This window comes from Zonotrichia leucophrys, chromosome 1A (assembly GCF_028769735.1).
Source record: "Zonotrichia leucophrys gambelii isolate GWCS_2022_RI chromosome 1A, RI_Zleu_2.0, whole genome shotgun sequence".
Classification (NCBI taxonomy): Eukaryota; Metazoa; Chordata; class Aves; order Passeriformes; family Passerellidae; genus Zonotrichia; species Zonotrichia leucophrys.
The window spans coordinates 55737469-55749922 of record NC_088170.1 but is presented as its reverse complement, the minus strand read 5'-3'; positions in this window follow the sequence as shown (position 1 = coordinate 55749922).

Here is a 12454-nt window from a genome sequence, read left to right as displayed (position 1 = left end):
TTTACCATTATCTTTTTTTTTTTTTTTTTACACTGGCAATGAGCAATCTAAAGCAGATGGAAATTGATAAAAATGTCCCCTCCATTGATCTATTGAAGGATCTAGACAGGGGAGAGCAGGTGGTTTAGCTTGGCTTGGTTGGCTTTGGGTTTCTTCTAGAGCCCGGGCTGCCAACATCTGTCCAGCATGTGACACCCACATTCAGATTTCCCAGAGTCAATTCAGCCTTCATCTGAGTCTGCTTGTACTTGCCATCTGATCTTTCAGCAGGCTACATCCAAGCCTCTGCAGGAAAGTCATCACAGCATCTCCAGGGGGGAGTCAGAAATTGCTTATTGCTCCCACAAAGCAGACTGATGACTAAAGTTCAATAAAGACTTTGTGAATATAGGAGCTGTGTTAGCTGTCAAAACTAGCCATGAATACATTCCTGTGGAAAAGTGATATGCAAATTTGGCTAACCTGGCCTGGAGCACTTCCTTTGAGCTGTGTGCATAGCATGACAAGCAGGGAATGGCTGATAAAAGTGATCTTACAGAAACTTCTAATAGGACATCTGTCTTCATTCAGCTCAGGTTTTGGTAGAAAAACACAATTTCACATGAATGTCAAAAACAAAAGTGAAATAATTCATAAACTGAATGTTTCTACAGATGGTCAGAACACCCATAATTACGGAGAAAACAGAAAGAATAAGAAATAATTCTAAGCAAAACTTCCATACTTATTGACTCAACATTGCCATAATCCAAATATTTGGCAACCTGTCCCTGTTCCTCTCTCATCCCTCATAGGGAGTTCATTTACCATCTCTCCTCTAACATCTTTCACTGAGGCAACTGATGGAGGTCACAAAAGCTGAAATGATGCCCGGCTGCATGGTTCATACATCTGAGCATCAAACAACCAGTACTGTCCAACCATAATCATAGATGCCTCTGGAATGGACTCCAGAGGTTCTATAACACATCAGACTGGAAAAATAACTCCTACCAGAAGCAAAACTGAATAAAAAATAGGAACTGTGACTGTTCTGATGGATAATTAAACTTTTGAAGAAAAAAACCACAAACACTTCCTTAAGCTTCCAGTTTTCTAGATAATGCTTATTTTCAGGGTCTTAAAAAATATCTTTCATTACATCTGGAATTTATGTCTGCTGATATTTATTTAAGATCATGTGGGAGAAAAAGTGGACATTATGCCACGAGTAACAGATTGCATGAGTTTTTTCCAACTCTTATCTACTACTGACAATGTGTTGGTGGTTTTTGATTGTCATATCAGTAATAGTGATCTTAACAGAAGAACAGGTACTACTCATTTTAATTGATCTCCTCTTGATCTTTTGCATTTCTGTCTATTTTTCTGCTGAACCCATCACTTGGTCCTAAGGTGCCTACTTATGTGATCAATAGAACATACTTCTGTTGTGGTAAGAGGCAGATAAAGCCATTTTATAGCCCCACCTGTGTTTATTTTTCTGGAATCATCTGAGATGTTACATACAAACCTGGCAATCTGTGGCAATCTACTCAGAATGTAAGAGTGCCTGTGGATATTGTATCAAGTTGAGAAGGAAAGGGAGTGAAAAAATGAAATTTTAAGGCTGCAGAGAGAGCTTACAACACTATAATATATTTAAATAAAATATGCAGTACCTGTTTGCAGTATTTGTGGTGGTTTACCACCAGCTGGGATTTAAACTCCAAATTTTAAACTCCTTTCCCCCACCCAGCTCTGGTGAGAGAGTGCAAAGGCAGAGACTATGGATTGAGACAACCATTTTCTGAAAGCCAACAGCAATGGAATAAGGAACTCATAGCAACAGCAAAAATATTAACAACGAAAGAACAAAAAAGAGAAGGTGCTTTTCACACAAAAGGTGTTCACCACTTTGACTTAGTTCTGCATGGCTGCTGAGACAAACACAAGACTACAGGTGCTCCTGTGGGTACCATTTCCCATCCCCAAGCTCCAGACAATGACAAACAATGATGGATTAAGCCCTGGAGAGCTGGATCATCCACGACACATGGCGCCGCTGCTTTGGAGTGCTCTGCTTGGCTGGGCCCAGGGTCAGCCTGGCTTGGCTCTTCTCAGCCAGTTTGCTGCTCTGTTTTTTCTGGAGCTGCATCCTGGAGCTTCATCTTGGATAGATTTTATAAATCTCAGAACCACATTTTAGAGGAATGGGAGGGCAGGGTGGCAGAAGTGGAGGAAGAGTCTGCAGCGCTGGTCCTGAGAGTCCACAGTGCCACCACACTTACCTTTCCTGATCAAGAAAGTGAATAAGATGCTGCACTTCTGGGGATAGGTTCCTTTGTTCTTCCCTCCAAAATCTTTGCTCCCAGCTATGAGGTACAGGACACATGGCTTTAGGCTCCACCCCTGCTGACCAAAGGTAGGACAGCATCTGAATGTGGTTTACTGAATATGTAAGGTTTGTTCTTGTCCCAGTATTAGCAATCTCATACCAAAAAGTCTGCAAAACCAAATAGTCTTATGAAATATTCTACTACTGGGCCTCTCATACAGTTTAGTTTCCACACAAAGCCCCTGACATTAGAGATAAGCAGTAAGGCTCAGATAGAATAGGATGTGGCTAATCCAAAGTCATTAAATAATTTTGACACTGCAACTGCCCAGAGTATGACTAACACAAAAATAATTTAAATTTCTCATGGTTAAGTATACAGGCCTTGCAACTATTGGAAGGAATGACCTGAAACTACTGTATTTAGCCTTTCTCTCTCTGACCTGTTATCAGTGCTAAAATGAGGCAATAAAAAGTCAAGAGTGGAGTTCATTTGTGCTCAACCATTGGGCAGAGTATATCAACTGCTTTACTGCAGTGAACTGCCTGGTTGGAAGTAGAAGCTAAGGCAAGATTGCCAATTTATTTTTCTTTTTTTTTTTTTTTTTGGAGTAGAAATGTGGAACAGAGTATTAACTGAATTTCTTTCAAACATCTCTTGGCTGCTTTAAGTATACTCCCTGGATTCACCCTGGATCTCCACTTTCACTCCCTCCTTTCTCTTAAAGTACAAAACTGATCATTTCAAAACAAGGATTTATATTCAAACCATTAATTACTGTATTACAGAAGCCTTAGCTTTGCCTAAGCCTTTTTTCCAGCAGCTATTAACTTCATTCCAGTTTAAAAACATTCTTGGTTTGCATTTCCTTTGGTCACTTAGCACTTTTTGGGAAAGTAGGTTCCTACCAAGAAAAGCTGCTTTGCATTGCCCGGTCAAATGCCTAATGCTTTCTTAGGAACATTACATGAGGCTCAAAGTGAGACAGCAGAAAAAGATCAAGTCAGAGAAAAGACTTGCATCTTATAATTACAAGGGGATGGTAAATAAAAGTTCATTCTAAGTAGCTGGGACACTATTGTAGATTGTTTTGTTAAAGAGGCATAAGTGTAAACTTTTTAAGGGGAGCTGGACCATTCAGAAGTCAAAAGGTATTTGGGAAATCATATCCATGAATCTAAGGCCTGGCTCTTTTCACCCTTTGATATTGCTGTTTAGTTAGCTTGCTCTCTTCCTTTTGTTATTAAATTATCTAAGAGGTGAAGATGTACTTTTCACAATGCTTTTTCTTCTTTCTATCTTCTCATGCATTGCATGCAGGGTTAGATTTTATTTAGGAGTAATGGGCTTAGCCCCCACCAGAAATTTATATCCTTTGCCTCGGAGTTTTAATTCACTCTTGCAGAAGCATTAGAGCTGCTGCTGCCTGCAGGCATGTTTAGCTTCATTTTCACCAGTGTACTAACTCTTGAATCCCTGTAGTCCTTCTTCCCCTCATTACTCTGTGTTTCTCTTCTACAGCTGGTTTCAGAACTGCTGGGTTATGCATAAGGATATGAGGCCCTTCCTCCTGGAAAACTAGGTCACTGGGATGTAAAATGAGTCCCTTCTACTCTTATGAGAACTCCATATGTTGAAAAATACAGCAGAGCTACTTTAAAACATTTGTTTATGGTAAACAGGATGGAAGCCTGCATTTTTATTAGTTCTGCTCTTGTCCTGTATCCCAGTCACACTTCCTTCTCCCTAGCTCTTATTTTATGGAGCAGAATCTGCACAACTCTAAAGCAGTATTTTGGCAGCAACCACAACATTTCTTCAATTGTAATTTTAGGTTAATGGGAAATGCAGCAGCAAAGGAAATTCTGGTCAGCCCAATTACTATTAAGGTGAGACTTCAAGAAAAAAGGGGTCTCTGCAGGCCTTATCTGGCTACATGTAAACATATATATATATATGTATGTTTGTGTATGTGAGTGTGCGTATATATACCTATATATATTTATATATTCACACATAGATATGCTGAGCACTTCCCAGAGCTGAGAATTTATTGCTCGTTTCAGACTGTCACCATGATTGCAGAAGGGCCCTAAGAGTAAAGAAAAATCTTATTCAAAGTAAATTTTTTTGTCCTTTCGTGTTCATTTCCTTATAATTCACACTGTAAAATCATCCCATGCTGAGTCCGTCCAATGCTCCAGGGCAGCAGTCAGCTTACTTAAGAGTTTCCAAGGTAGTTAGAAACACTGGCACTGCAGATTTCAGTCTGGCTTAGCACTGTAAATCCTTTAAGCTCAAATAATCTTGGAAACATTATTTTCTTGCATTTAAAGATATTTTTAGTTTGTAAATCATGTGTTAAGTCTGATAGAATACTGTGAACAATGAAGAAAGAATGCCTGGAAAGCTAATAAACAACACACCTAGGAAACCTACTGCTCTTGAAACACAATTCACACTGATGTTTATTTACAATGGTTTTACCTCTTTCTTGTACATTTTAGAATAGATGATCTATTAATCAATAGCAAGACTATCCAATGACAGAATTATCTCTGCTCTAAATTCCCATCTGATTATTGCATAGGTCAGAACTTTTTCACTTACCAACATAAATACTAGCACATAACTGTGCATATTAAGGGGGCTTTTCCTGTAAAGCTTATTAAATCATGTAACTTGAGAAGCAAAATAACTGCTTTAACAGCTCTGCTCTCTAACAAAAAACAGCAAATCCTACCCTTCTTTCACATTCTTCATCTTCCAAGAAAAACCTATTAATAGTCAAAAATACAGTAATTTTTATAAGATATATAGTTGTATAGTCAGTTGTTGTGTCAGTGGCTGTTTTACGGTAGGAGAAATTCCAAGGAACTTCATAACACGCAGTTCTGAAGTAACTTAACAAAAAGAAATTTCCCTGCTAACTTCATAAATCTGTGATTTATTTGTGGCTTATAGAAGAAAAGACAAATTATTCAGGAATTTTAAAAGAATTAGTGGCAATAGGATATTCACCATAAAATCTTGTACTTTCTTTTAATTTGCAAAGCTTTTAGAAGCTACCATTGATAGATCTTGCTCCAGAATTTGCTTCTACTATTATAATAATCAAAGCTTTTCTCTCTGCTGTGATTGAGTGTTGAAACCTTTTATCTTTCCTTCTGCTCCAGCTAGGAGTTGTCTTATCTATATTTGACTAATATAAAAGAAGCTGTCTCTTAAAGAAAGGTTTTATGAAAGTGTGTATTGTTGCTCCATAACCTCTAAGCCTTAGCTACTGTAAGTTTAATAAAAGAAAATGTGGAAAAATTACTGATAAAGGTAAATTTAAGCTATGTTTACAGCTCAGCATGTAGTCATCTTCATTCACAATGCTTTTGACCTATTACTTGAACTTTACCAGAAATTATCTGTAACGTTTCTTAGAGAATTGTGGAGTTGATTTGTCATCATCTCAAATTTCCACTGCAAGTTGGATGAACAGGAATGGTGCTCTAATTGATGCCTGCTACTCTGAAGAAGTGGTATACATACCAGGATTCATCAACTGAAGGGCCATGCTGTTATTCTTCCTAAAATAGTTGAACAGGAAAACCAAAAAGAATTTAAATTATTTATAGTTTTTAGCGCAATTGCAAGGGTTTGAGCTAACTTTTCAGCGACTAGTGAAAGTTTCTCCTTCCCTCTGAAACAGTATGAGATAACTGATAGACACTTCTGGTTAAGATGTCATCTAAGTGTGCAGTGGTATCAGTATCTAAGGGATCTAGTTTCAATGATTTCTCACTTACTGGAAATTCTGACTTTGCTAAAAGAATAAAAAATTCTTCAGTGCTCCACAACTTCATGGGAAGCGTTGCATGTGTAACATGGGAGATTTTGACTTACATTACCAGTCTTGTCAGCATAAATTGAAATGTGGAATATTGCATCTGTCATGTCTCTGAATCCTGTGCTCTAGGCATAAGAGTGTATATAAGTTGTTTGGTTTATTTCTTTTTTTATTGAGTAGAAAATCTCATGGAAAAATCTATGCACTGAGTTTTAATTTTCACTTAAATGTTTTTTAATGCTTGCTTTTATTCCAGTCTGTAATTTAAAAAATGTCAAAGTCTTGAATGTTACTACAAAACAGAACTGGCAACTTCTGCCAAAGTCTAATCTGGCATATTCTGTTTAAATTATGCGCAGAGGCTGGATAGTTTGGCAATAATAACCATAAAATTTTAATGGAACCAATATCTTCATCTGCAGATATTTCCCCGTGATAAGCTACATTTAGACCCTTAACTGTATACCAGTGTTCTGAGAAGTAACAGTCCAGGATTTATAAAACATTCATAGTACAAAATTATGCATATGCTTATTATAGAGAATGTGATTTAACCAGAAAAATAAACGTAATCTTTTCCAACTGAGCATATTGATAAAAGTATAGACATAGTTTAGCTTCGTATTTTTCAAAATCCTTTATTACTCTGTTGACTTACAGGTACAGTGACATATTGGAACTTGCTCCAGTTTCTTACTGCATTCGACTGGATGTGAGGAGGCTTAGCTAGGTTGAAAAAGTTCTATAATTATGATCCATTCAAATGTAGTATTTAATTGCTTGGGTTTAATGTCCCAATTGAATCTTGTTTATAAGGTAAACAGGATAAAATAAACAGGCAAAACATTTATTTATAGACAGAAAAATGGGACAAAAGTTTAATAAATAAATGAGATAAATAGTATTAGTGGTCAGGGTAAATGCATCCTGAACATTTTCTTGGTAACCAGACCTCTCTAAAGAGGACACACCACCTGAGAAAGTAGGAGAAGAAGCTCCTGGGATGGAGTTGAGTCCTGAAAGGGAAAAGGGTTCAGACTTCCAAAGTTGCAAAGGAACACCCTTCTGGAAGCCCTAGCGGAAACAGGGGAGCTGTTCATCATCTGAGAGCTACACAGGAGAAAGTTGTTCTGAAAGGATATGTGAGAGATAGAGATGTGGTGATTTATAAATGTTCTATATCTATTTAGTCTCCTTGAATTTCCTGTTATTTAACAATGTTAAATGTTTTAGTTTATGTTCTGATGAAATCTAATCTAATTTAAAGACTCTGCCTGAAGAGTCTATTCCTTCATAAGTATTTCTGTCTTTTGCTTGCATGCTGGAGCCCAGATTCACATTCCCATTTTTTGGATGAGACTGTCCTTTATTGTGGATTAATACCAGTGTATCTAAGAAAGAGGAAGGAAGGAATCATCATTCTCCTTCCTTGTAATCACTTATGTTCACGTCTCGGGCAGTTACTAAAATCATCATATGAGTGTCATAATTTAAACCACCACTATATTTCTGAAGTAGTTAGTGAATGTTCTCTTAAATGGTTTTAACTGTTCTTAGGTGACTAACTTGAGCTACCTGCCAAAGAGTATTCTGGAAGCAGTCATTTAGTGCTGCTTGTTTAAAAATCCTACTGAAACCTAATCATTAGGTATCACTGTGAAGTTTTAGGTTTAGCCTTTTTTTTTCCCCTTTTTTTAAGATGCAGAAATTTTTCTACTAAAAAGTTGCCATTCCTTTTAAAATTATTTAATTATGACAGTGGAGTAGAACAGAGCAAGAAACAGAAGTGATACTACACAAAAAATCACAAATAATACCACAAAAATTCTGTAAAGGGATTCACGTAACAGTATGTTCAATATTTACCTAAAGATACAAATTAATTTGAAGGATTTGAGTGAGTGTAGTTTGAAAGTTCAGTAGCTAAAAAATTAATATCAATTATCCATTTTCAGTTACCCACATTTCTGGTTTGACACTGGAGTATTGTAACTCACACTAAGTTATAATGCAATGGACTCAGTTATCTATCTCTAGAGAGACAGCTTTACAGTCAGAGAAAAGCTGATACTATTTTGACAGACAATGGAAAAGTCCAGCATACTTACTTTTAATAGGCTCAGTTTTTCATTCTTATTCTATATTATGGATATATACCATTTAATGGATAGGTTTCATATACATAGAATCCTGCAAGGTTGTTTTCTTTTCCCCTCAAAATCTTAGTTTTGAACAATTGGTAAAAAAACCAAAAAATTCTTTTCTATCCTAAGTTTGCAGGAAAAAGTTATCTTTCTGCTCTGTGAGACATCTCATTTTCATTGGTTAATATCAACTGGAATCCATTTTACCTTGACATTTTTCAATGGATTTTGACAAAAGACAGTGGCAATAAATGACAGGCTTTCAGAACTAGGACCTTATGCAGTAGCAATAGCGTGCTTTGTATTAAACTTCAAAAAACCAAAACTCCACTTGGTATTAGTGAGGAATTCTGCAACCTCACTAATGTATGTTAGAACAATTCACCAATTCATACACACCCACTGAACTTTGTCCCTGAAAATTATCTATACGTATGGACACAGTGGTCACTGAGGGAAGGGAATGAATTTGACATTGTCTTGTGCAGATTTAACTTCTCTTGCCTAAATGTTCCTCTGAAAGTTGTGCTCCTGAAAATTCATGCTTTTTTTTCTCTTAAAGAGATTCCTTTTATTAAACTGATACTTTTAAACAAATGCTTATTTCAGACCCATCTCTTCAATTTATTTTCCCCTCCCAGCTCAATTTCTCAACCCAACCAACATCTTAAATGACTTTAAAATTCATTTGGTTTCCATGGTATTTTAAAGCAAAAGTAATGAAATATATACAAATATTTGGTATCTAATGTGAAACTTTTTTAACTTTTTTCTAATTATTGCTTATTAGCTCCCTCTGGAATCCTACTGCTTGTTGCTGTGAAGTTAAAAAGCTCAGCTTTCCAGCAGGACCTAAGTAGGTAAAGACTTCACCCCTTTCAAAGGCAGTATGAACTGAGCACAGAGCTGAATTCATGTATGGAGGCAATAAACTTTTTCATTAGCAATCAACCATTACTTCTGGTTCTACCTCACTTATCATTTCAGCATTTCTATTCACTCCAGCTTTAGCTAAAGTTCACATTTGTATTCTATCAAACTTTGTCATGTATGCAGTTCAAATGCTTAATGCACAGGGTTTACTGTGATGGTGTTAGGTTACCAGAGAGCCTGTTTTGTAGCAGGTAAAAATGTTGGCAGATGTATGAGAATTTTGATGAAAATTTTATGCTGCACTTAAAATATTTTTGAATCTCTTTCAATGGCTTCCTTTCGGTATAATAAAAAAAAATTAAAAATAGAAGAAAAAAAAAAAAGATGCATTTTCATTCCAAGAGCAAAAACATTGCAGTAAAAGTTCCCAGTCATTGGTCAGCAAAAGGCTGAAGCAGAATTACTGTCCCTAGACAATTGCTCACCATGAGTTGTTCTCCTTTAAACTATGGTGAAAGCAAATCTCCTTACTCCTTGTCTCAGCCAGCATTGGTAGCACCCTCATCAGTGTTTCTTACATGCATCACTAGAAGAAGATGTAGAATCATATGTTTCTTCTAAGGACATTAATAATTTTTCTTAGATCAACTGCTTATGTAAACCTTGGGGTTTGTCAGAACTAAAGATGCAGAAGTTGCTATAGGCCTAAATCTGCCTGGTAAAAACTTCTCTGGTCACTGACAAGGTCATTCATCCAGAAAAAAGAACAAGTGCTAGCAATGCACTTAATGGAGACAGATTGAAGTAGCTGAGGTGAGAAAAGTTGAAGATGTTGTTTTTTGATGCAGGCACAGTTAAATCAACACCTGTTTCAGCTGATTCAGAGCAGACATTTGTATCCACTCACCAACAACTTGGATGAATACCCTTATTGCTAAGCTGCTGAATAGAAATTTTTGGATCTGTCCTGTCTCCCTTTGTTTTTCTCATATGCCTGAAAAATAGTAAAAAAGGTACCTTTCTAATGGAGCTTATTTCGTTTGGCAGTCAAACTGAACCTGTGCCATTTGCAGCACACATGCTGCTGATCCCTGTTGGAAGAGTTCAGATTTTTTGACCCTTCCAAGAGAGGCAATGTGAGCACATTAAGACAAGGCTCTTGCTGCAGGAATGAAGCTGTTCCACTCGCAGTAGAATAATGGGTCCAGCTGTTTGTTTATTGCAGCCCCATGTCAGAGCAATGAGATTGACAAGAAATGGAAACAGCAGGCAGTGATAAGAATTGTGTTTTTAAAAGACAGTGGTGGTAGTTGAGTTGGAAGAGAGAAGAAATTAATCATTAGTTTTCCCACCTGTTCCTGTGCCAAATACTGGCATTAATTTGCTAGTTCCAAAATGCCAAGCAGCTGAGCACAGGAGGTTCAGTCTAAGTGGTTTAAAGTGCTACCTGGAGTTTTATGTTTTTCATTCAGTAAGACAGGAAACTTTATTAGGAACACTCTAAAACATACTTGAGTTAGGTCTCTCAGTCCCATATCTTCATTAAGAGAGGATTTTCCTGCTCCATGCTTTTTTGGTTTGGCTGGTATGTTTTTCACCAAATTGGCTGTCAGATTCATGATCTCTGACAAATGTGATATTTTCTTTTAATTTTATACAAAGAATAATTGTTTTTGAACAAAAGAGAAATTAGCAAGAGAGTATCTCTCTTTTCCCCTCATAATTCCATGTGCTTTCAATTTGGCTTACCATAAAAGTTTTGTTGTGGTTTGTTTGTTTTTTTTCTCTGTAATTAGCTTTAAACTTTATTTTTTGTTTTTCCCTACCAATAACCATAAGCTGAATATCTCAAATAAGAACTTTCTCTGATCTTATTAGTTTACAGCAGAACTCCCTCTGGCTGTTAGTCTTTCAGTATTGCATTTCTTTTCAGCGATGTTTGAAACTGAGCAATAGTCAGAGCAATAAGGATTTTCTATTCCTGACCTGAATTAAATCAATTTTTAAGTGGTTGAAATGTCATTGTGACAACACAGATGGAAATCCACAACCCAAACTATTTGGATGAAATGCAAACAAAAAATCCTAATTGTCTAGCTTTTTCTTTATATTAAACAGAATGCAAATCTACAGGTTTGATTTCCAGAGATGTAAACTGGCACAGTTTGCATCAGCTATGAATGACCTCATAGTGTTGTACAGGTGGACTGACTCCCAGTATCAGTAACTTCAGAGACCAGTAGACTCTACTGCCATATTTAAGGTGTGCAAAGCAGTTGTTTGTTTGAATTGTGCATCTAGTGCTGCTTTCAGGAGGACACAGGGGAGTTGATTTGTTTTGCCACCCTTCTGTTGTTGTCATCTTTGAGTTTTCTGCTAACAAGTCTCTCAGACTGAGGCACAAGTACAAAGAAACTATATATTAGTGAACAAGAAGAGGAAATAAGGAGCAATCAACCATGAATCAAAGTACTTTCTTTCCATTGTACCATAAGTGGCATACTTGGATTTGTCCTTCTAACGGATCTAGGAATTTATTAATCTGCTCTAGATGGCTTTCCTGGTTTTTTAATATTTTTTGGTTGCTTGGTTGGTTGGCTCTTTGGACACCACCTGTCCAGAGAGGAAAACATTTGCTTCTACCCCCTTTGATTTTCCTTGAGGAGTGGCCATACTGCCCTACAAATACAGTGGTTATATCTGACCTCTGGGCATCAGGTAATTGTTATTTAAGAAAGAACTAATACTCTATAATTTTCTAAAAAAATGTCCTGCCCCCACTAGTTTAATTTCTCCTGACAGTGATACATGGAAATAAGCCATTGGAGTAGTCATTATCAGGATTCATGCTGATGCTTTCAATTTTTTGTTAGGCTTTTCCCCCCAGAAAACCATATAGCCTGCCTAAAAATTATTTTATATTTTCTGCAGTGTGAGGCATGTTCATCAATGTTTGAATTAGAAGTGCAAACCTATAATTACTGTTTCCACAGACAGAAAAAGTGAAGTTTCATTTGTGATGATGAATATGCAGCTCTTTTAAAATGTTCCTCAGTTTATTATTAGAAAATGAAGGAAAGAAAGAAACAGAGGGGGATTTGTCTGACATTTATACTAGGGAAATGGCAGTTGTATTGAGACATTTTTGTCCCTTTTAGCAGCAAAACATCAAAGACTTTATATCTTTTCTTCAATGTATAGGGCATGAGAGAAGAGAGTATATATAATCTACTTATGATAACTTCATTATAAAGAACCTACCATCTATATGAAATAAAAGT